This window comes from Lepidochelys olivacea (assembly GCF_965140295.1).
Source record: "Lepidochelys olivacea isolate rLepOli2 genome assembly, chromosome: 1".
NCBI lineage: Eukaryota > Metazoa > Chordata > Testudines > Cheloniidae > Lepidochelys > Lepidochelys olivacea.
In genome coordinates, this window is record NC_140411.1 from 218,120,953 (window position 1) to 218,142,942 (window position 21,990).

The window sequence follows — 21,990 nt, forward strand, 5'->3', positions numbered from 1 at the left end:
AGGATACAGTGAAAATCGGTTCAAGATTGGTGGTGGTGTTCGTGGAGCAGCTGCCATTTCTGGACCCAAGAAACAAGCACTGACTGACGGGATCACCTCATAATGTAGGTTTGAGATGAAAAGCAGTGGCTACAGAACTTTCGGATGCAAAAGGCCACATTCCTGGATCTATGTGCCAAGCTTACCCCAGCCCTCCAGCACAGGGACACCAGAATGAGAGCTGCCCTGACAGTGAAGAAGCAAGTGGTGATCAGACTGTGGAAACTTGCAATGCCAGCTTGCTACCATCAATGGGAAATCATTTCAAAGTTGGAAAATCCTCAGTCATGCAAGTGTGTAGAGCCATTAATTATTTCCTGCTACACAGGACTGTGACTCTCAGTCATGTACAGGAAACAGTAAATGTATTTGCAGCAAAGGGGTTCCTGCACTGTGGTGGGTTGACAGATGGCACACATATCCCTATTTTGGCACCAGACCCCCTTGCCACAGAGTACATCAACAGAAGGGGCTATTTTTCTATGGTTATGCAAATGTTGGTTGATACTGGGGATGCTTCACCAATATCAGTGTTGGTTGATCTGGGAAGGTGCATGATGCTCGCATCTTTAAGAACACAGGACTGTTCAGAAAACTGCAAGCGGGAACTTTCTCTCTCAGCTGGCGGATTACCAATGGTGATGTCAAAATGCCAGTAGTGATCCTAGGGGACCCAGCCTACCCCTTGCCCCTGAAGCTGTACACAGGCCACCCTGAAAGCAGCAAGGAAAGAGTCAACTATCAGCTCAGCAGGTGCAGAATGACAGTTGAACATGCTTTTGGTAGATTAAAGGGACGATCGTGTTGTTTACTCACAAGATTGGATCTCTGGGAGAAAAATATTCCAGTGGTTATAGATGCCTGCTGTGTCATGCACAATATCTGTGAGGCAAAGGGGGAAAAGTTTCTGCTGGGGTGGAGGTGGAGCAGCTGTCTGCTGAGTTTGAACAGCCGGACACAAGGGCTATTAAAAGAGCTCAACATGGAGTTATGTGGGTGAGGGAGACCTTAAAAGAGCACTTTAATAGTGAGCCACAGTAATGTTGTGGTGTACTTTGCTCTGCCTGACCCTACTGTTTTGGGGCCTGTTAGGAACTGTGTGGTGATTCTTGTACATTTATGTTTATTACACTGTTTGTCACTGATCCTATGACTTGTTTCACAGTGCACAATAACAAGTAAGTGGGTGCTTTCAATACCAGTAGGAACTCTGCACACTTTTTTTTTTTGCTCTGGTTTTGTTAATCAATAAAGTTCTATTTTCTGGAACATAACTCATCTTTACTAGTTCACAACATATGCTGCAATATAAAAGCAAATACATTAAAACTTAACAAATGAATGGAAGAGAACTTAACAAGGGGAAAGATTATTCATGTCCATTTTTGCTACACATACAGCAACCATGACTCTGACAGGTCAATGTGTGTGAAGCTGTGGTTGTCCTCATAGTTCCCCATGGTGCGGAGTGGCAGGGGTAGGGATGCAGCTCCTGATGCCACATGGAATGTTGAGGGGGGTGTAGGGAGGTGCTACAGTGCAGTTCTCCATGGACTGCAGTGGGAGGCAAGCCCAGTATCATTGAACCTGTAGGTCAACAAGAGTCTTCAGCATCTGTGTTTGCTGCCGGAGAAGCCCCATTATGTCCTTGTCCATCTCCGTCTCCTTTCCTTGCTGGGACTCCTAGGCCTTGCTCCAGTATGCTCTTTCCTTCTCCAGGTTGTGTTCAATGTTCACCCTCCAGGCCCTCTGCTCACAGTCTGATGCAGCACTGGCTTGCACAATCTCCTGGAACATGTCATGCCAAGTCCTCTTCTTTCTCCTCCTTATCTGGCTCAGGTATTCCATGGGTGTGGAGGCGGAACCCCTCAAGATCACAATGGCAGCAGGTACAGAAAAAACACACAGAGGTACCATTGTCACTATAGTCACAAAGGAAAGCAGAAGTTAAAGTTCAGAACTCCCTTCCCTTGCTCCCCTAAAGTTTTGCACCAGTCATGCTAATTGACACTTCTGCTTTGGAGTGTTTGTGCATGGTGCCAGTCACTGCACCAGCCATGCTGAGCATGGCCCACCAGGGGTGAGGGAAACGAGGAGGGAATTGTTTATCTGCATGAAACTATGGCGCATAGGCCAATGGCACTGAATACTGGAACCATTTTCCACAGACAGTGGTGATTTTAGCGGTAGGTAACTGACACTGTGGTAAATGAAGTGGTGGGGTAGCTCCCTTTGATGGACACCCAGCCGGCCAGTTAGCTGTAAAATCCCACTTGGTAGCTGTTCTTTACTTGCTTTACCTGTAAAGGGTTAAAAAGTCCCCCAGGTAAAGAAAAAAAAAGTGGGCACCTGACTAAAGGAACCAGTGGGAAGGCTAGAACTTTTTAAAATGGGAAAAGAAACTTTCCGTGTGTCTCTGGGCTGCAGGAACATGGAGCAGCAATGCTATAAGCAGGAATGCTGTGTAAAGGTTTGAACCAGGTATGAAAAAGTATCTTCCATATCTAGAAGAAATCATTTGGATAGGGAATGTTTAGTTAGACGCTATCAGGTTTAGTTCTTATTTTGGCTTGTGGATCTCCTCTGTGCTAACTCCTGATGCTCTTGTTTGCTTGTAACCTTTAAGCTGAACCTCCAAGAAAGCTATTTTGGGTGCTTAATTTTTTGCAATTGTTTCTTTTAAGATCTACCAAAAAGCCTAAGTTCCAGATGTATTTTTTTCCTTTTTTGCTTTTAATAAAATTTACCTTTTTTTAAGAACAGGATTGTGTTTTTGGTGTCCTAAGAGGTTTGTGCATGTTGTTTGATTAGCTGGTAGCCACAGTTAATTTCCTTTGTTTTTTTTCTCAGCTATTCCCTGGGGTGAAAGGGCTTGAGGGTACCCAAGTGCTCCTTCCTGGACCCAAAGGTTTGTGTGTTTGTTTTCTTTCTTTACCTGGGGGATTTTTTATCCCTCTACAGGTAAAGCAAGTAAAGAACAACTACCAAGAGAGATTTTACAGCTAACTGGCTGGCTGGGTGTCCATCAAAGGGAGCTACCCCACCACTTTATTTATCACAGTAACAAAGGCAGAAAGAGCAAAGCTGCTGCTGGCATCTCAAAGCTGCCTAAGCCCATATTCTACTAGCCTGTGTGCTGCAATGGCTCTTACCTATCGCTAACTGGTGTGGGAAAGTGTCCTACTGTGGAGGAAGAAATAAGGCTGCCATCCCTAGAAACCTTCAAGACAGGATTGCAGATCATTGAGATCTCTCAGGAGGATTCAAGGGACATGTACAGGTACATAAACAAACTGCTCTGCATGGTCCTCCTCTGCCTAACTCTACAGGGAAATGCAAACCAGATAGCAACTCCACCTCTCTTAGGGCATGTCTACACTTACCTCCGGAAGGATCAATCCAGCGGGGGTCGATTTATCACATCTAGTGAAGATGCAATACATTGACCGCCGAGCGCTCTCCCGTCAACTCCACCGGAGCGAGAAGCATAGGCGGAGTCGACGGGGGAGCGCCAGCAGTCGACCTACCACAGTGAAGACACCGCGGTAAGTAGATCGAAGTACATCGACTTCCTGAAGTTGCGTAACTTAGATCGATCCCCTCTCCAGTGTAGACCAGGCCTCAGTTGTACTGCTACCTCTTCCTGTGTGAGTAAATTAATGTAAAGTCGATAGCTGTGTCCTGTTAACTTGGGGGCTCCATCACTGTAATGGGAAGTAAATTTACATACTTACTCAAGGTTCCTTGGGGGATTGGGGAAGGGGATTGGTCCTGCTTTGAGCAGGGGGTTGGACTAGGTGACCTCCTGAGGTCCCTTCCAACCCTGATATTCTATGATTCCTTCCCCTGCATAGGGCTTGTCTATGCTCAACTCTTAGGACGGACCGGACTGTGGTGGAGTCAAAAATGGGTCCTGGCTTGCAGCATAGATGGATCTTACATTGGCATGCCCTCCCTCCTCCTCCTATTCCTCCCTCTCCATCTTCTCAGTTCACCCCAGGGGCCTGTGACTCACACTCCTCAGTGGTATCCATGGAGGTGTGCAGGGGCATGGTGGAGTCTCCGCTGAGGATGGCATGCAGCTTATTGTAAAAGTGACAGGTCTGTAGCTCAGCAGTGGATCAACTGGTAGCATGCCTGGCCTACTAGTATGCCTGATGTAGTTCCTTTGCTTTCAAGTGACACTACGGCTGGTCCCAGTCTTCCCCCTTCTCTTGCCTCCCCTGTGCAAACTGCTCATAGATGTCCACATTTCTATGGCTGGTCCATAACTGTCTGTGCTTGCACAGCCTCTTCTCCCCCCAGGCCCAGGAGAGCCAATATCTCCTGTCTGCTCCAGGCTAGAGTGCACCTTGAGCCTGTAGTCAGCCTGGTTGGCTGAGTAGTTGCACAAAACAATGGAGACCTGCTAGGTGAGGTCACCATGCTGGGTAATCAGGGAAAGGCATTTCAAAAATTTGCGGGGTTTTCAAGAGGAGGCAGTTCCGGTCTTCACGACCACTGGGCAGTGGAGTTCGCAACTGTGAAAAGATCAGCCAGTGCTAGGCATTGTGAGACAGCTGCTTAACACAAGGTCTACACTCACACTGTGTCAACCTCAGTACGTCAGCTATGGCTCAATGCCGTTCAGGGAAGTAGTGTTACTGCACCACTGTAACACGGCGCTTGCATCGATGGGAGACAAATGTAAGTGTAGATATGTGCACAACTAGGCTGACGCGAGGCACGTTAATTAGATCTAACTTTGTAGGGTATACCAGGCCTCTGGGGGGTAGGAGGGAGTGAGGGAACCAAAGGACAAGACCAGAGGGGGAGAGACAGAGAGCTGGGAGGAGCAGCTGAAAGCACAGTAGCTGAGCCTGAAAGAAACCTGGGGAGAGATTTTTTTTGAGTGAAAGGTGCAGATGGAAAGAGGGCTCTCAGGGCTTTGGGCAAAAGAGGCTGTTTCCTGCTATTTCATTTCCTCTGCGTTCAGAGACACAGGACTTTGCACTTACTTGTGAGCAAACAAAACTGCATCAAAGAAATCCCTGACTGGCACCAGTTTGTATTGCCCCAGTCTATGACTTAGCACTCGGGTCAAAAAGGGACAACAGTATTTAGGCAATTAAAGATGCAGACAGATGCCTAGTGGGATTTTCAAAAGTACCTAGGGTACCTAACTCCCACGGGGAGTCATTGGTCTCCCAGATGGTTGCCCAAACCACCAGGCTGCAGTGTCATTCTTGCTCACTGTGTTTGGCCCAATGCCCATTTACGTATTTATCAAGAGTGGAACAGCTTCAACAGGAGAGACAGAGGAAGCCTCACATCAGTCCATCCCCCAGCCCACTCATTAGTTCGCTCTCCTGAGCTGTGGGAGACGCATGTTCAAATCCTTTCTTCAAGCTGGATGGGGGAAATTGAACCTTGGTCTCCCACATCCCAGCAGAGTGCTCCAACCATTGGGTTAAAAGTCATAATGGCAGCAGTTGTGGCAGCACCATCATCTTCATTTTGAACATGGCCCGATCTGGTAGATGGCTTCTGAGCTTGGCTACTGGATCAGGCCCCGCTTGCAAGCTCGGCAAGCAAACACCTATATTCCCCTGGTTTGAAGATCGCACAGGGGCTGGAGCAGGAGATAGATGTCTGGACAGCCACGTAGCCAGGTGGAGGGAACAGGGGGAGAGATCCAAAAACAAAAGGCGCCACCCACTGCGGCGCGTTTACTCACCCGGCGGCGCTCCGGAGGCAGGCCCTCACTCGCTCTCGGTGTCTTCCCGCTGCCGAGGTGCTGCCAAAGACCCGGAGTGAGTGAAGGTCCCGCCGCCGAAGACCCGGGGCGCCGCCGGGTGAGTAAGAGGGATCGCTCCCTCCGTTCCCTCAACAGGGGAAAATTGAAAAGGCGCCAAGACATTCACAAGGCGCCACTTGTGCTCAGCGGGGGAAGGGCTGCTGCCCTGTTTCCCCCCCTAGCTACGCTACCGTGCCAGGATGCCTAGAGTGAAGCAGCAGTGCACAGGCCCAGATGCAGGAACATAGGATACAGGACTAGGGAACTTTGATAGTGAATTCAGTTGAATACTCCTCACTGCTGCTTACTTCAGTTATAGTACAACAAAGAGAAATACAAAGTATTGTCCAGTGATTTGCTGACAGTGGGCTTCTGAAAAGCATTTGATTTTCATTTCCAATATCAATCCCAAAGCAGGAATACAAAGATCACCAAAATCATGAGGAACAACAAGGAATGTAGCTTCTGGCACATCAAACCAGCTCAGCTCTCACTGAGGTCCTGGCTAGAGTTACACGTACAAAATCTTTATGAATGCAAAGAATTTAAGCTCACACCAGCCAGGTAAGTCAAAAGTTAGGGTTCCTGCAAAAACCCTGAGGCCTGGTCTACACTACTCATTTTTGTCAGTAAAAGCCGCCTTTTGCTGACAAAATGGGGGAGGCGTACACACTACAAAGCTATGTTTGGCGGCAAAACTCTGCTGGTTTGCCAACAAAATAAAACCACCTCGGTGAGAGGCATAAAGCCTTTTTGTGGCAGACTTAAAGCAACAAAGCCTCAGGGTAGATGCTGCCATTTGTTATGCCGACAGTATTCCACAATGCCGCCGTGACCGCCTGTTCACTGTTTTGGTCTCAGCTCGGGGAATTTCTGACAGCTGAGCATGCTGCTCTGCTCCAGAAGCAAAGAGCAAATCAGGAACGTGGAATCCTCCTGTTCTCCGCTGCTCTAGGGAACAGTGGCAAGCAGAGCGCTGCTGCGGAGGGGCAGGTGAAGGGGGGGGGCGGCAGCCTGGCTTTGACATTCCTCCGCCTGGAGAGCTCGCAGAGCTGAGGCTGAGGCGGCTGGGGAGGGGGGGGGAACTCGCAGGGAAACACAGAACCATAGACTGGCAGGCAGAGGGAAGAGAGAGACTGCTGTGCTGTGCAGAGCCGGGGGCTGATGTGTGGGGTGAAAGATAACCCATTTAAAATCGCTTTTTCAAGTAGCACTCGGTAACGTGACCAAACTGACGCTGCTGAACAGTAACACAAGAACCCCACAGAGGTGGTGTGTGTGAGAGAGAGACAGACAGAGACAGTGTGTGTTGGGGGAGTGTGAGAGAGCATATGGGGGGGTGTATGTGAGTGTGTGTTCCGGGAGTCAGTGTGTCGACACGCTGTCTCTAAGTTCAGACCTAAGTTCCCTCTAAACAGGTGGGGAGAGGAGCCTCTCCTCTGGCCCTGGGCTGCTGTAGAGAGAGAGGGGGCTGGGGAGAGTCCTCTCTCCCCACTGCAGCCCCGGGGCAGCCTGCACCCCAAACCCTTCATCTCCAGCCCCACCCCAGAGCCCACACCCCCTGTTGGAGCCATCACGCCCCGTATTCCAACTCTCTGCCCCAGCCCTGAGCCTCTCATCTCTGGGCCCACCCCAGAGCCCGCACCCCCAGCCAGAGCCCTCACCCCAATCCTCTGCCCACCCCTGCCCTGAGCCCTCTCCCCACTCGGAACCCCTCGACCCACCCCTGCTACACATCACCTCCATATTGGTGCACATAAAATTCATTCTGTGCATGCATGTAAAAAATTAGAGGGAACATTGCTCAGACAGCAGCCAGAAGCAACCAATCCTGAGGTAAAAGCTGGTGCACAGATAACTAGTGTCCCCCTCTCCTCCACCCCAGCTCAGCAGAGACCGGTACAATGGCAGAGGGAGGGGGACACCTGACATCTGCCCCCACCTCCCTCCCTGGCTCTGCACAGCACCTCACAAGTCTCTTTTCCACCCACTGCCCTCCAGCAGCAGCCCATCATGCCTGCCTGCCACTGTGGTCCTAGTGCTAGAGAGAGCATGATTCTGCATTAATGATTTGACTCCATGATCGCCTCTGAGTCTCCCACAGCCTCCTCTCCCCACAGACCAAGGAGAGCCACCTTCCAGGCAGGAGTAGTTTCGGTAGCCAGTGTTGCAGAGCCTCCCCGAGAACATACACGTCTGGGTGAAACATCACCAGCCTGTCACATTCGAGGCAGCTGTCAAGTTGTCCGAGGAATATATAGAGGCAGAGGGTCCCCAGAGGGAGGACCGACCCCGGAAAGACAAGGAGTCAGGGAAGAAACTGGTGGAACCGTTTTCCGGGAAAGGCCCGGAGAGAAAGGGGGAGCCCCAAGGAGCACCTGAGAGGCCCGCCAAACTTGTTTGCTGGCAGTGTGGGAGACCTGGACACACAAAACGTGATGGCCCTGATATGGAGTGTGGGTGGGCTGAGTTTTGTGGCTGGACTCAAGTTGGGGGATGAAAAGGTGGGCAGAAACTGTCCACCATCCCAGTGAGGATTGGGAGGAACCCCCAAACAGGGCTGATAGATACTGCATCAGCCTGTTCGCTTGTACAGAGGGGACTGGTAAAGCCGCACTGGCTGATCGCAGGGGCAAGAATGGCCCTCGAGTGTATCCATGGGGACAAGAGATCCTGCCCGGTGGCCCAGGTGCCCCTCAAAGTGAGGGACCGCTTCAAATGGAAGCAGGTTGGGGTGCTAGAGGGGCTACCATACCCTGTGGTGTTAGGTAGGAACTGGGGCCCACTACCTAGAAAGAAGCGGAGGGGTGCCCTGAACCGAAGATCCCAAGTGGGAAAGATGAGCAAAGTCCCAGAAATAGCAAAGAAGAGAAGCCCCAGACAACAGAGCCCAAAGCAAGCAGACCCGTGGGAAGGATGTACGGGCGAGCCAGCCAGCCTGAGCCCCATGGAAGGGGAGAGGGGACAATTAGAGCACCCCACAATACCGCTCTCCAGGGATGGGACCCCCAGTGGTGTGGGGGAAACTGAGGCTCAGAGGGCCCCACAGGACAGTGGGATGGATCCTGACCCCCTACCAAAAGTAAAGAGGGAACAGGGGATGGGACGCCTACTGGGGTGCGACTGGTGTGACGACCTGCGGGCAGAGGCGGAACTATGGGGGCAGCCACTCCCCGTGCAGTGTACGTTTTGTGGGAGGTGGAGGGAGAAAACCCCAGGACAGGATGCCGGGGATCGCCTGGCCAAGAGCGGGGAACTTCCCCGGAGAAGCCCCCCGGGCGGAGGGGCCGAGGTCGGCTGGACCTAGCGGTTCTTAAGGTGGGAGGCATGTAACAGGGTGCTGGCCAGGAGGTCCTGAGCCAGGCCCCTTTAGCCCAGCTCCAATTAAGAAACATTAACTGGGGATGGCTGAGCATGCCACACCTAATTGCTAGAAGAGAAGCACCTGTGGGCCTTATTAGCCAGGGGTCTATATAACACTGGCAGGCAGGCAGGCAGGAAGTGAAGGGGGAAGGGGAGGGGGAGGGAAAGGGAAAGGAAAGGAAAGGAAAGGAAAGGGTCGGGTCGGGTCGGGTCGAGTCGAGTCGAGTCGAGTCGAGTCGAGTCGAGTCAAAGACTGTGCATCCCTGCTGGCTGGAGAAGCTAGCTATCCCCCAGGTTGCTGGTTTGGAGCAGACTGTAAACAGAAGGTGGTGGGAGCTGACACTGAAAATAAAAATTGCACTCAGAAGGGGCCTCTGGCTGATCTGTTGCGAGGGCAAGCGAACGCCTCGTTAAACAACAACAACATGGCTCTGAGTGGAAACCAGTTGCATTTTGCTCTTGCACAGAAGCAGAAAAACGACGTGCACAGATGGAAGAGAAGTGCCTGGCAAGAGCACGGGCATGTGAGATCTTTTACGGATATCTGTGTGGACTGGATTTGTTTATACCGATAACAGACCATCAACTGTTTGTAATCCTCATCAGTGGAACAAATCTAGATCAAACAACTGCTGAAGTGGCAAGGTCTATTGCTAAAGTTAATGCAATTTAACCCAATTGATAAATACATTCCTAGAAAAAATCTGGTAGTAGCAGACACTCTGTCATGGAGCTCAGCATTGCATTCAATTATCTGTGAGCTCAAAGATGACCTAAAAGCATACATGGATGCTGTGGACACATACTAACCAGTGTCAGAAACGTGGGCGGCGGGTGGAGCCCCCCAGCCCCACCCCTTCTGCCTGAGTTTCCCCCCCGCATCCTGACCTGAGCCCCCTCGTGGCCGGAGGACCCCCAAGCCCTACACCATCCTGAAGCCGCCTCAGCCACACTGTGCCCCCCCTCCTGAAACCTCAAGCCACCCTGTGGGAAAAGCTCATCTCTTCCTGAAGAAGCTGAGTCCAGGGAGATTACTGATGAACCCAAGAAGCTGAGTAGCATATACAGCCTCCTCAGCCACCCTGGAACCTATAGGGGCATAAAAATAAGCAAAAATTTCCCATGCAAACCCTGCAACCAGTGTCTATTGGCCGCAGCTAAACCAGAGGAGGCTTAGCCTGCCCTGGCCTATTATACCTGCTGCTTATGGTCAGAAATAGAAGCAGAAGGCATGAATATGAGCCCCAGAAAAACAACTGCAAAGCTTCAGTTGGGCGGGTTGGACAAACAAGAAAGAGAGACAAAGAAAACCACCTAAGGTGGCACACAGAGTTAAGAGCCAGAGAAAGGCAAGAAGAAGAGCAGCAGCAGTAAGCTGTCCACCTATAAGCCATGGAGCTGAAAGAGAAAGAGACCCTAGTAAAGGAGGAGGAGAGGAAGTATAATCTGGACATGATGGCAAAAAATGGACAGATCCCACCATCACCAGCCTCTCCCTCCACTCAAGGAATCCTCAGCTCGGACAAGTTGTGCCCTGAATACAAGGAAACAGACTGCACTGAAGACTGTTACCACTGTTGGGGACACTGGGGCATGGCCACTAGGTAACTTGAGGGGATGGAAGACCACGAGTGTTGATGAAGCCCCCTCGCACTAGGCCCAGGTGTCCTTGGCCCCCCTCCTGCCTGGAGGCACTCGCAGCAGCTCTGCGTACTAGGCCCAAGTGTCCTTGGCCCCCCCCGCCTGGAGGCACACACAGCAGTTATGCTGAGAATCTGCAACAATATGTTGCAGAGTCAGACTGCCTGAAACTAAGCAAGGCCAAACAGGGGAGATATGGAAGAACAATGCTGAATAAAGCAGCTTTATGTATAGTTTAACAAATGATACAGAGAATCAGGGAACTAGCTGGGAACTGGATTGGCTGGCTATATGGATACTTGGGGCAGCTTGCTATTGGATAAGTATGCAGGGAAAAAGGATGTATAAAAGCCTGTGTAACTTCCTGCTCTGTTGTGCAGGATTTGAGATTTTATTCTCCCTGTACCTTTTTGCAGCTGCAAATAAACTTTTCTGCTTCTCCACCCCATTGTGATTATTGGGTGTAGCACACCGGATAATGAACCACTCAAGCTGTTGTTCAGCCTCTCGGCACCGGGTGCCGGCAACACCACTGAAAACCTTGCCACTTTTGAAAGTCTATGTGAGGTTCTAAGGACATCCCCGCACTGATTGCAAAACTCTCTGGTAAAGCTTTGAATGTGTTCAATGAAATGCAGATGGAGGAAGCTTTGAGATATTCTGAATTTTAAAAAGCTGTTTTGAAAAGGTTTCAAATTACTCTTGAACTGTGTATGGTAAAGTTTAGAGCTTGTCTTCACCACGGGGGTAAGGCGACTTAAGTTATGCTACTCCAGCTACATGAATAATATAGCTGGAGTTGACATAGCCTAGGTTGACTTATCCTGGTGTCTTCACTGTACTGCATCGACAGGAGATGCTCTTCCCTTACTCTTCTCAGAGAGCTGAAATATGGGGTTGACCGGAAAGTGCTCTGCCGTTGATTTAGCAGGCCTTCACTAGACCCGCTAAATCAATCCCTGCTGCATTGATTGCAGCAGTGTGGATCTCCCCAGAGTGGAGACTTAGGAATCTCAAGGAAAGTGCTGGCATAAGTCATAGTGAATATGCTTATGTGTGACCTAACGAGAAAATGGGTAACGGGGTTTGACGGTGGTTAGGAATATATTATAGGATAAATCTTTACATTCTGTGCAAATTATGGCTGTTCTGGCTGATACCTTTGTGCAAGCCCAGATGTTCAATGAGTGCAAGCCACACAAGGAGGGGTACAAACCCAGTGTAAAGGGGGGATCCTATTTTATTCCTGGGCAGGAGGGTGGTTGGGAGCCTGGGCAGCCCCCCCCCCCCAATCATTCCTTTCCTGGAAATCGCCATCACAAACTTCCTGTAAAGGAGACGGGTCCAAGAAGGTGTTTCCAATGTAACGTCACTGACTACCTGAAAAATCAGTGCTCTAGGCCCTGGTCTACACTAGGACTTTAGGTCGAATTTAGCAGCGTTAAATCGATGTAAACCTGCACCCGTCCACACAATGAAGCCCTTTATTTCGACTTAAAGGGCTCTTAAAATCGATTTCCTTACTCCACCCCTGACAAGTGGATTAGCGCTTAAATCGACCTTGCCGGCTCGAATTTGGGGTACTGTGGACACAATTCAATGGTATTGGCCTCCGGGAGCTGTCCCAGAGTGCTCCATTCTGACCGCTCTGGACAGCACTCTCAACTCAGATGCACTGGCCAGGTAGACAGGAAAAGAACCGCGAACTTTTAAATCTCATTTCCTGTTTGGCCAGCGTGGCAAGCTGCAGGTGACCATGCAGAGCTCATCAGCAGAGGTGACCATGATGGAGTCCCGGAATCGCAAAAGAGCTCCAGCATGGCCCAAACGGGAGGTACGGGATCTGATCGCTGTTTGGGGAGAGGAATCCGTGCTATCAGAACTCCGTTCCAGTTTTCGAAATGCCAAAACCTTTGTCAAAATCTCCCAGGGCATGAAGGACAGAGGCCATAACAGGAACCCGAAGCAGTGCCGCGTGAAACTGAAGGAGCTGAGGCAAGCCTACCAGAAAACCAGAGAGGCGAATGGCCGCTCCGGGTCAGAGCCCCAAACATGCCGCTTCTATGATGAGCTGCATGCCATTTTAGGGGGTTCAGCCACCACTACCCCAGCTGTGTTGTTTGACTCCTTCAATGGAGATGGAGGCAATACGGAAGCAGGTTTTGGGGACGAAGAAGATGATGATGATGATGAGGTTGTAGATAGCTCACAGCAAGCAAGCGGAGAAACCGGTTTTCCCAACAGCCAGGAACTGTATCTCACCCTGGACCTGGAGCCAGTACCCCCCGAACCCACCCAAGGCTGCCTCCTGGACCCAGCAGGCGGAGAAGGGGTACCTTTTAAAATACTATACATGGTTTAAAAGCAAGCATGTGAAAGGATTACTTTGCCCTGGCATTCGCGGTTCTCCTTGATGTACTCCTAAAGCCTTTGCAAAAGGTTTCTGGGGAGGGCAGCCTTATTGCGTCCTTCATGGTAGGACACTTTACCACTCCAGACCAGTAACACGTACTCGGGAATCATTGTAGAACAAAGCATTGCAGTGTATGTTTGCTGGCATTCAAACAACATCCGTTCTTTATCTCTCTGTGTTATCCTCAGGAGAGTGAGATATAATTCATGGTCACCTGGTTGAAATAGAGTGCTTTTCTTCAGGGGACACTCAGAGGAGCCCATTCCTGCTGGGCTGTTTGCCTGTGGCTAAACAGAAATGTTCCCCGCTGTTAGCCACAGGGAGGGGGGAAGGTTGAGGGGGTAGCCACACGGTGGGGGGAGGCAAAATGCGACCTTGTAACGAAAGCACATGTGCTATGTATGTAATGTTAACAGCAAGGTTTACCCTGAAAGAGTGTAGCCGCTGTTTTATAAAATGTGTCTTTTTAAATACCGCTGTCCCTTTTTTTTTCTCCACCAGCTGCATGTGTTTCAATGATCACAGGATCTTCTCCTTTCCAGAGCCTAGTGAAGCTTAGAAAGAAAAACAAACGCACTCGCGATGAAATGTTCTCTGAGCTCATGCTGTCCTCCCACACTGACAGAGCACAGACGAATGCGTGGAGGCAAATAATGTCAGAGTGCAGGAAAGCACAAAATGACCGGGAGGAGAGGTGGCGGGCTGAAGAGAGTAAGTGGCGGGCTGAAGAGAGGGCTGAAGCTCAAATGTGGCGGCAGCATGATGAGAGGAGGCAGGATTCAATGCTGAGGCTGCTGGAGGACCAAACCAGTATGCTCCAGTGTATGGTTGAGCTGCAGCAAAGGCAGCTGGAGCACAGACTGCCACTGCAGCCCCTCTGTAACCAACCGCCCTCCTCCCCAAGTTCCATAGCCTCTACACCCAGACGCCCAAGAACGCGGTGGGGGGGCCTCCGGCCAACCAGCCACTCCACCACAGAGGATTGCCCAAAAAAAAGAAGGCTGTCATTCAATAAATTTTAAAGTTGTAAACTTTTAAAGTGCTGTGCTTAAAGTGCTGTGTGGCATTTTCCTTCCCTCCTCCACCACCCCGCCTGGGCTACCTTGGTAGTCATCCCCCTATTTGTGTGAGGAATGAATAAAGAATGCATGAATGTGAAGCAACAATGACTTTATTGCCTCTGCAAGCGGTGATTGAAGGGAGGAGGGGCGGGTGGTTAGCTTACAGGGAAGTAGAGTGAACCAAGGGGCGGGGGGTTTCATCAAGGAGAAACAAACAGAACTTTCACACCGTAGCCTGGCCAGTCATGAAACTGGTTTTCAAAGCTTCTCTGATGCGTACCGCGCCCTCCTGTGCTCTTCTAACCGCCCTGGTGTCTGGCTGCGCGTAACCAGCAGCCAGGCGATTTGCCTCAACCTCCCACCCCGCCATAAACGTCTCCCCCTTACTCTCACAGATATTGTGGAGAACACAGCAAGCAGTAATAACAGTGGGAATATTGGTTTTGCTGAGGTCTAAGCGAGTCAGTAAACTGCGCCAGCGCGCCTTTAAACGTCCAAATGCACATTCTACCACCATTCTGCACTTGCTCAGCCTGTAGTTGAACAGCTCCTGACTACTGTCCAGGGTGCCTGTGTAAGGCTTCATGAGCCATGGCATTAAGGGGTAGGCTGGGTCCCCAAGGATAACTATAGGCATTTCAACATCCCCAAGAGTTATTTTCTGGTCTGGGAATAAAGTCCCTTCCTGCAGCTTTTGAAGCAGACCAGAGTTCCTGAAGATGCGAGCGTCATGTACCTTTCCCGGCCATCCCACGTTGATGTTGGTGAAATGTCCCTTGTGATCCACCAGAGATTGCAGCACTATCGAAAAGTACCCCTTGCGGTTTATGTACTCGGCGGCTTGGTGCTCCGGTGCCAAGATAGGGATATGGGTTCCGTCTATGGTCCCACCACAGTTAGGGAATCCCATTGCAGCAAAGCCATCCACTATGACCTGCACATTTCCCAGGGTCACTACCTTTGATATCAGCAGATCTTTGATTGCGTGGGCTACTTGCATCACAGCAGCCCCCACAGTAGATTTGCCCACTCCAAATTGATTCCCAACTGACCGGTAGCTGTCTGGCGTTGCAAGCTTCCACAGGGCTATCGCCACTCGCTTCTCAACTGTGAGGGCTGCTCTCATCTTGGTATTCATGCACTTCAGGGCAGGGGAAAGCAAGTCACAAAGTTCCATGAAAGTGCCCTTACGCATGCGAAAGTTTCGCAGCCACTGGGAATCGTCCCAGACCTGCAACACTATGCGGTCCCACCAGTCTGTGCTTGTTTCCCGAGCCCAGAATCGGCGTTCCACAGCATGAACCTGCCCCATTAGCACCATGATGCATGCATTGGCAGGGCCCATGCTTTCAGAGAAATCTGTGTCCATGTCCTGATCACTCACGGGACCGCGCTGACGTCGCCTCCTCGCCCGGTATCGCTTTGCCAGGTTCTGGTGCTGCATATACTGCTGGATAATGCGTGTGGTGTTTAATGTGCTCCTAATTGCCAAAGTGAGCTGAGCGGCCTCCATGCTTGCCTTGGTATGGCGTCCGCACAGAAAAAAGGCGCAGAACGATTGTCTGCCATTGCTCTGACGGAGGGAAGGGCGACTGACGACACGACTTACAGGGTTGGCTTCAGGGAGCTAAAATCAACAAAGGGGGTGTCTTTACATCAAGGAGTATTTCAGGCAGGACTTCACGGAGGGTTCCAATAAGAAATGGTGCACCTAAGTTATTGTTCTTATTGGAACAAGGAGGTTAGCCTGGCCTCTGATTGATACATGGCTAGATTTACCTCACTGCACCTTCTCTGTGAGTGACTGCAGTGTGACCTAGAGGAATGAGTCCCCTAGACAGGGGAGGAGGCAAATGCATACAAAACAAATCTGGTCTATTTCTTGTTTTGATCCACTCCATCTATCTTTTACATCTTTGGCTGGCAGCAGACGGTGCAGAAGGACTGCATGCCATCCACATCTCATGGCTGCTCGTCAGAAGATGGTACAGTACGACTGCTAGCCATCCTCATCTCTTGCCTGCCCGGCAGAAGATGGTACAGTACAACTGCTAGCAATCCGTATCGCCTGCCTGTTCACCATAAGACGGTTCAATAGGACTGACTGCAGGACTAAAGAGAATGACCTGGTCAAGTCACTCCAAATTTAGTCCCTGCGCCCATGTCTTCCCAGGCGCTCCCAGCCGACGTGGCCAGGAGCACCTCGGACACGACGAGGACGACTACCAGTTGTACTGCACCGTCTGCTGCCAGAAGGCAAGGGGTTGCTGCTACTGTGTAGCAAAGCCATACCGCGTCTGCCAGCACCCAGGAGACATACAGTGACGGTTACCTGAGCGGGCTCCATGCTTGCCGTGGTATGGCGTCTGCACAGGTAACTCAGGAAAAAAGGAGCGAAACGATTGTCTGCCCTTGCTTTCACGGAGGGAGGGAGGGAACGGGGGCCTGACGATATGTACCCAGAACCACCCGCGACAATGTTTTAGCCCCATCAGGCATTGGGATCTCAACCCAGAATTCCAATGGGCAGCAGAGACTGCGGGAACTGTGGGATAGCTATCCACAGTGCAACGCTCCGGAAGTTGACTCTAGCCTCGGTACTGTGGAAGCACTCCGCCGAGTTAATGCACTTAATGCACTTAGAGCATTTTCTGTGGGGACACACACACTCGAATATATAAAACCGATTTCTAAAAAACCGACTTCTATAAATTCGACCTTATTCCGTAGTGTAGACATACCCTAAGCTAAAAGAAAGTAACCCCCCTCCAACCCATATTAATACAACTGTCCTTAAACACACAAACTCCAGCAGTACCTACAGTCCACTTGACAAGTTTTGTGAGGACTGACCCTGTGGGAGTAGATATGAAATTTATTAAAACTGCCAGAGTAAATAATCTTTGCACAGATCTCTCTGGTCAAGGGAAGTGTGGTCCAAAAGAGTGACATGTTACTTGACCAAGAAGTGAAGCTTCTGGCAGTAGGAGGACATAAGATTCCTGTACTTTTAGCCAAGGTGCACGAAGTTGGGAGATTTCAGAGTAACAGCCGTGTTAGTCTGTATTCGCAAAAAGAAAAGGAGTACTTGTGGCACCTTAGAGACTAACCAATTTATTTGAGCATGAGCTTTGAAGTGAGCTGTAGCTCACGAAAGCTCATGCTCAAATAAATTGGTTAGTCTCGAAGTTGGGAGAGGTTTCCTAAACTGCTTGGCTGCTCAAACTGCGGCGATAAGAGCATGGGGAATTTTGCTGCCTGTCTTGATCAATCACCTCCCGTTTCTCTATACTCCCTCTCCCTCCATATACAAAGGGGAGACAAAGTAAGTCAGGAAGCCATAGCTGCAGAAGCATCTGCCTCCCTCTCCTCAAAAGACGTCATTATTGCCTGATCAGGTCAGTTGGAGAGGGTGGTAGCTGCTTCTGCAAAGAGAGTCAGGAAGCCATAGCTTCAGCCAGCTGCTTCCCTGCCTTCGGGATCCTACTTCCAGAGAAGGTGGAAGTACAAACCTCTCATTATGCGATGCTCGCTGTATCTCAACATAGCTCTGCAACTGGGAACATACAACCTAGAAACCCATTTCATGCAGCAACCACACCACTTCTGCGTAAGGGAAATGAGAATGAGACAGCTTTGTACCATATATACTGCTCCCTAACCTCCATGGTGTAACGCATTTTATGCAATTCACTTGCATGCTGCACTGTGCACCATGCACCCTGTGTTACATACCATGCACCCCATTTATTCAGATTCAGCTAATACTGGTGAAAGTTTGATTTTTTTTTTAATTGTGGTGTCAGTTCGTCAGCACAAATTCAAATAATCATTGTGTCACTCCTCTGCACTGCCTTGCCAGTTGCCCTCAGAAAAGATTCCAAACTCTGTGTTTGAAAAGACAAAAGAGAAAGAAATTCAAAAGAAACTAAGTGCTGGTGCATACAGTTTGAAGGGAAAGGAGAAAGGCAAATCATCCATTTGGAATACATTCAGATTTCTTATGAATGAAAATGGAGATACTGTGGCTGGATATGTTTCATCTGTTGCATGCAAAAAGGTCTGTGCTTTTACTAGCCATAAAACTGGTGCTTCAAACTTATTTAAATAAAAACGTAGACTGGAGTCAGGATTCAGTTTTCTGAAGATAGTGACAGATTTCTTGGTGAATGTCACACAAGACCTGAAGACAACTGTGACTCAGGAATTAATTACGTTTATAGAAACAGACATAAGACCTTTCAAGATAGTCAGCAGCGAGGGATTCCTTGCATAGTCTCAATGTTTCACTAACATGGGTGTCAAATATGGTCAAATGGATACATGTGTGCTAATACCACATTCCACAACATTAGCCTGGCATGCTGCACTTGTGACAGAAGAAAAAAGAAAAATCTCCACAGAGCTGAAAAACATTCTTGGCACAGTGGGTGAGGGAGTTACCCTCAATCTGTGGAGGGATGACTACAGAAAGTAGTATTTGGGAGTAACTGTTCATTACATAGAGTCACAACAGTTCAGAATGCGGAGCAGGTGCTTTGTGTGGCTCAATTTGAGAGCAGGAAACCAAAAACTGCAGAGAATATTCCTTCAGCTGTTACTCAAGCACTCAGAAGATTTGCTTTACATAGCATTACCAACCAGATGGCTTTCGTTATGGACCGGAGAGCAAATGTGGTTGCAGCCCTCAAGTCCTATGTGTGAATAAGTTACTTAATGCACATTATAAACACCATACTTGAGAACACTACCACACCAGAAAACCAGAAAGAGGAAGCAGTAAAAAACCGTTTCTCACCTTTTGTAACTGTTGTTCTTTGAGATGTGTTGCTCATACCTATTCCAATTAGGTGTGTGACTGTCTGAAAACTTTTCCCCAGCAGCTACCCATCGGACTGGCTGTGGAGCTCTCTGGAGTGGCGCTGGTAGGCGCTCTATATACGACCCAGCCGGCCTGACCCCCCTTCAGTTCCTTCTTGCTGGCTACTCCAACAGAGAGGGAGGTGGGGGGGAATGGAATAGATATGAGCAACACATCTCGAAGAACAAGTTACAAAAGGTGAGTAACCGTTTTTTCTTCTTCGAGTGCTTGCTCATATCAGTTCCAGTTAGGCGACTTGCAAGCCTTACCTAGAAGGTGGGGTCGGAGTCAAGGTATTGCCGACTGAAGTACCACTCTGCCGAAGGCCGCATCGTTCCTAGACTGGTGGATGATGGCATAGTGTGACGTGAAAGTATGCACAGAAGACCACATCGCAGCCCTGCAGATTTCCTGGAGACATACTTGGGCTAGAAAGGCTGCCGACAAGGCCTGTGCCCTCGTGGAGTGAGCTGTGATGGCAGGCGGAGGAACCTTCACCAAATCCTAACAGGTGCGGTTACAAGCTGTGATCCAGGAGGAGATACACTGGGACGAGACTGGCAATCCCTTCATCTGCTCTGGTATAGTGATGAACAACTGGGTTGTCTTTCGGAATGGCTTTATGCGCTCGATATAGAAGGCGAATGCTCTCCTAACATCCAGTGAGTGCAGCTGTTGTTCCTGAAGGCTGTTGTGTGGCTTTGGATAAAAGACTTGCAGGAAGATGTCCTGGCTAATATGGAAGAGGGACACCACCTTGGGAAGGAAAGCTGGATGAGGTCTAAGTTGTACCGTGTCTTTATGAAAGATCATGTACGGCGGCTCAGAGGTGAGGGCCTTCAGCTCAGACACGCGTCGTGCTGAGGTGATAGCCACCAAAAAAGCTACTTTCCAAGACAGGTAGAGGAGTGAGCAAGAAGCTAAAGGCTCAAAGAGAGAGCCCATGAGGCGGGAGAGGAGTAGGTTAACATCCCAGACCGGGATGGGGGGGCTTCACTGGGGGATGTATCTTCTCCAGGCCTTTCAGGAAACGTCCCCAATGGGGTGAACGAACACGGAACACCCAGAATCGCCTGGGTGAAAGGCCAAGATGTCCACAAGGTGGACCTTGAGGGAACCAAACACCAGACCCTGGTCCTTTAGGCACCAGCTGGAGAACCTCTTCCATTTCACCCGTTGTGTGTGGCCCTAGTAGACGGCTTGTAGCTTTCCAGAAGTACCTGCCTCACCGGATCCAAACAGGCAAGCTCTGCCTGATTCAGCCACGGGTCCTCCAGCCCGTGAGGTGGAGAGACTGAAGGTCTGGGTGAAGAAGGCGACCGTGGTCCCGTTTAATGAGGTCAGGAGTGAGAGGTAGACTTATCTGTGACTGGACCGACAAAGGCTGGGGCCACCAAAATGACATCCGCCTTGTTCCTGCGGACTTTGAGAAGCACTTTGTGGATCAGTGGGAATGGTGGGAAGGCATATAGCAGCTGTCCGGACCATGGAATCATGAATGCACCTGCGACTGAGCCTGGGCTGTGACTGCTGAAGGAGCAAAAGGTTGGCCACTTCCTGTTGGCCCGCATGGTGAACAGGTTGATGTGGGGAAACCTCCAACTGCAGAAGACTGAGTGAATGATGTCCGGGCGAATTGACCACTCGTGTGAGGAAGTGTCTGCTCAGACTGTCCGCCAGCACGTTCTGAACGCCCAGCAGGTGTGAAGCCTGGAGAAGGATGGAGTGGGCTAAGCAAAAATCCCACAGCAGGAGGGCTTCCTGACAGAGAGGAGACGAGCGGGCTCTGCCTTGCTTGTTTATATAAAATATAGCCATGGTGTTGTCCATCAACACTGCTATGTAGTGGCCCTGCAAGCGAGTCAGAAAAGCTTGGCAGGCGAGGCGGATCACCCTGAGTTATTTGACGTGGATATGTAGAGCCAGTTCCTCTACTTGCCACTGGCCCCGAGTTGTCAGGCTTCCCAGATGCGCTCCCCAGCCCAGTGCGGATGCGTCTGTGACTAAGGTCAAGGTGGGTTGGGGTGGGCAAAAAGGAACCCCGGTGCCTAAAGCGCAGGGATTCAGCCACCACCATAGTGCCTTTGAGTTCCTGAGGGACCTTCTCCACTGCTCCTAGGACGAGGAAAGCCTGGACCTCCTGGATGAGACGTTGCTCATGAGAGACGTCCCTAAAGAGGGTCAGGCAAGGAGGATGGGAGGGTGGGGAAGAGCAGAATTGGATAGAATATCCCGCCTCTACCGGGCCAAGCACCCATCGGTCCGACATAACAAGGGACCGTGCATGGTAGAAGTGCGATAGACGGTTCAAGAAAGGAGGGGAGAAAACCGGGTTATGAACTGGTATTCTGTCCTCGTGCGCACCTTCAAAAGGGGCACTTAGGGCCCAAAGGGGGTTTGGATTGCCCTTGGCCCTACCCAGATGGAGAACGTAATGGCTTGCAGCCATTGTATCTACTTCTCCTACGAAAGACGTCCTGTCTGGGCCTAGGAGGAAAAGACCGCTGCTGGGTGGCCTGCGGTTTAAAGGGCTTCCTTTGGGTTGCCAGAGTGTGCATGCCAAGGGACTTTATTGTGTTGCAGGAGTCCTTTAGGCTACGCAGCCTGGAATTCATTTGCTCGGCAAATAGGCCCTGGCCATAAAAGGGAAGGTCCTGTAGGGTCTGCTGGATCTCAGGGGACAGACCAGAGGATTGGAGCCAAGCATTGCACCTCATCGCAATCCCGGATGCCAGAGTATGCGCCACAGAGTCTGCAGCATCGAGGGAGCCTTGGAGGGAAGTCCGGGCAACAGCTTTACCCTCTTCTGCGATGGTCCCCAACTCCGCTTGCGACT

General features: G+C 50.3%; 1 long non-coding RNA gene across 1 annotated transcript; it reads left to right on the top strand.

Moving 5' to 3' along the window:
- Positions 1–2,440: 2,440 nt before the first annotated feature.
- LOC311526965 lies at positions 2,441–14,357 on the top strand. The gene is made up of 3 exons (XR_014713208.1): positions 2,441–2,520; positions 2,890–2,947; positions 13,734–14,357. It is a non-coding gene; the product is annotated as an uncharacterized lncRNA (long non-coding RNA).
- The last annotated feature ends 7,633 nt before the right edge of the window (positions 14,358–21,990 follow it).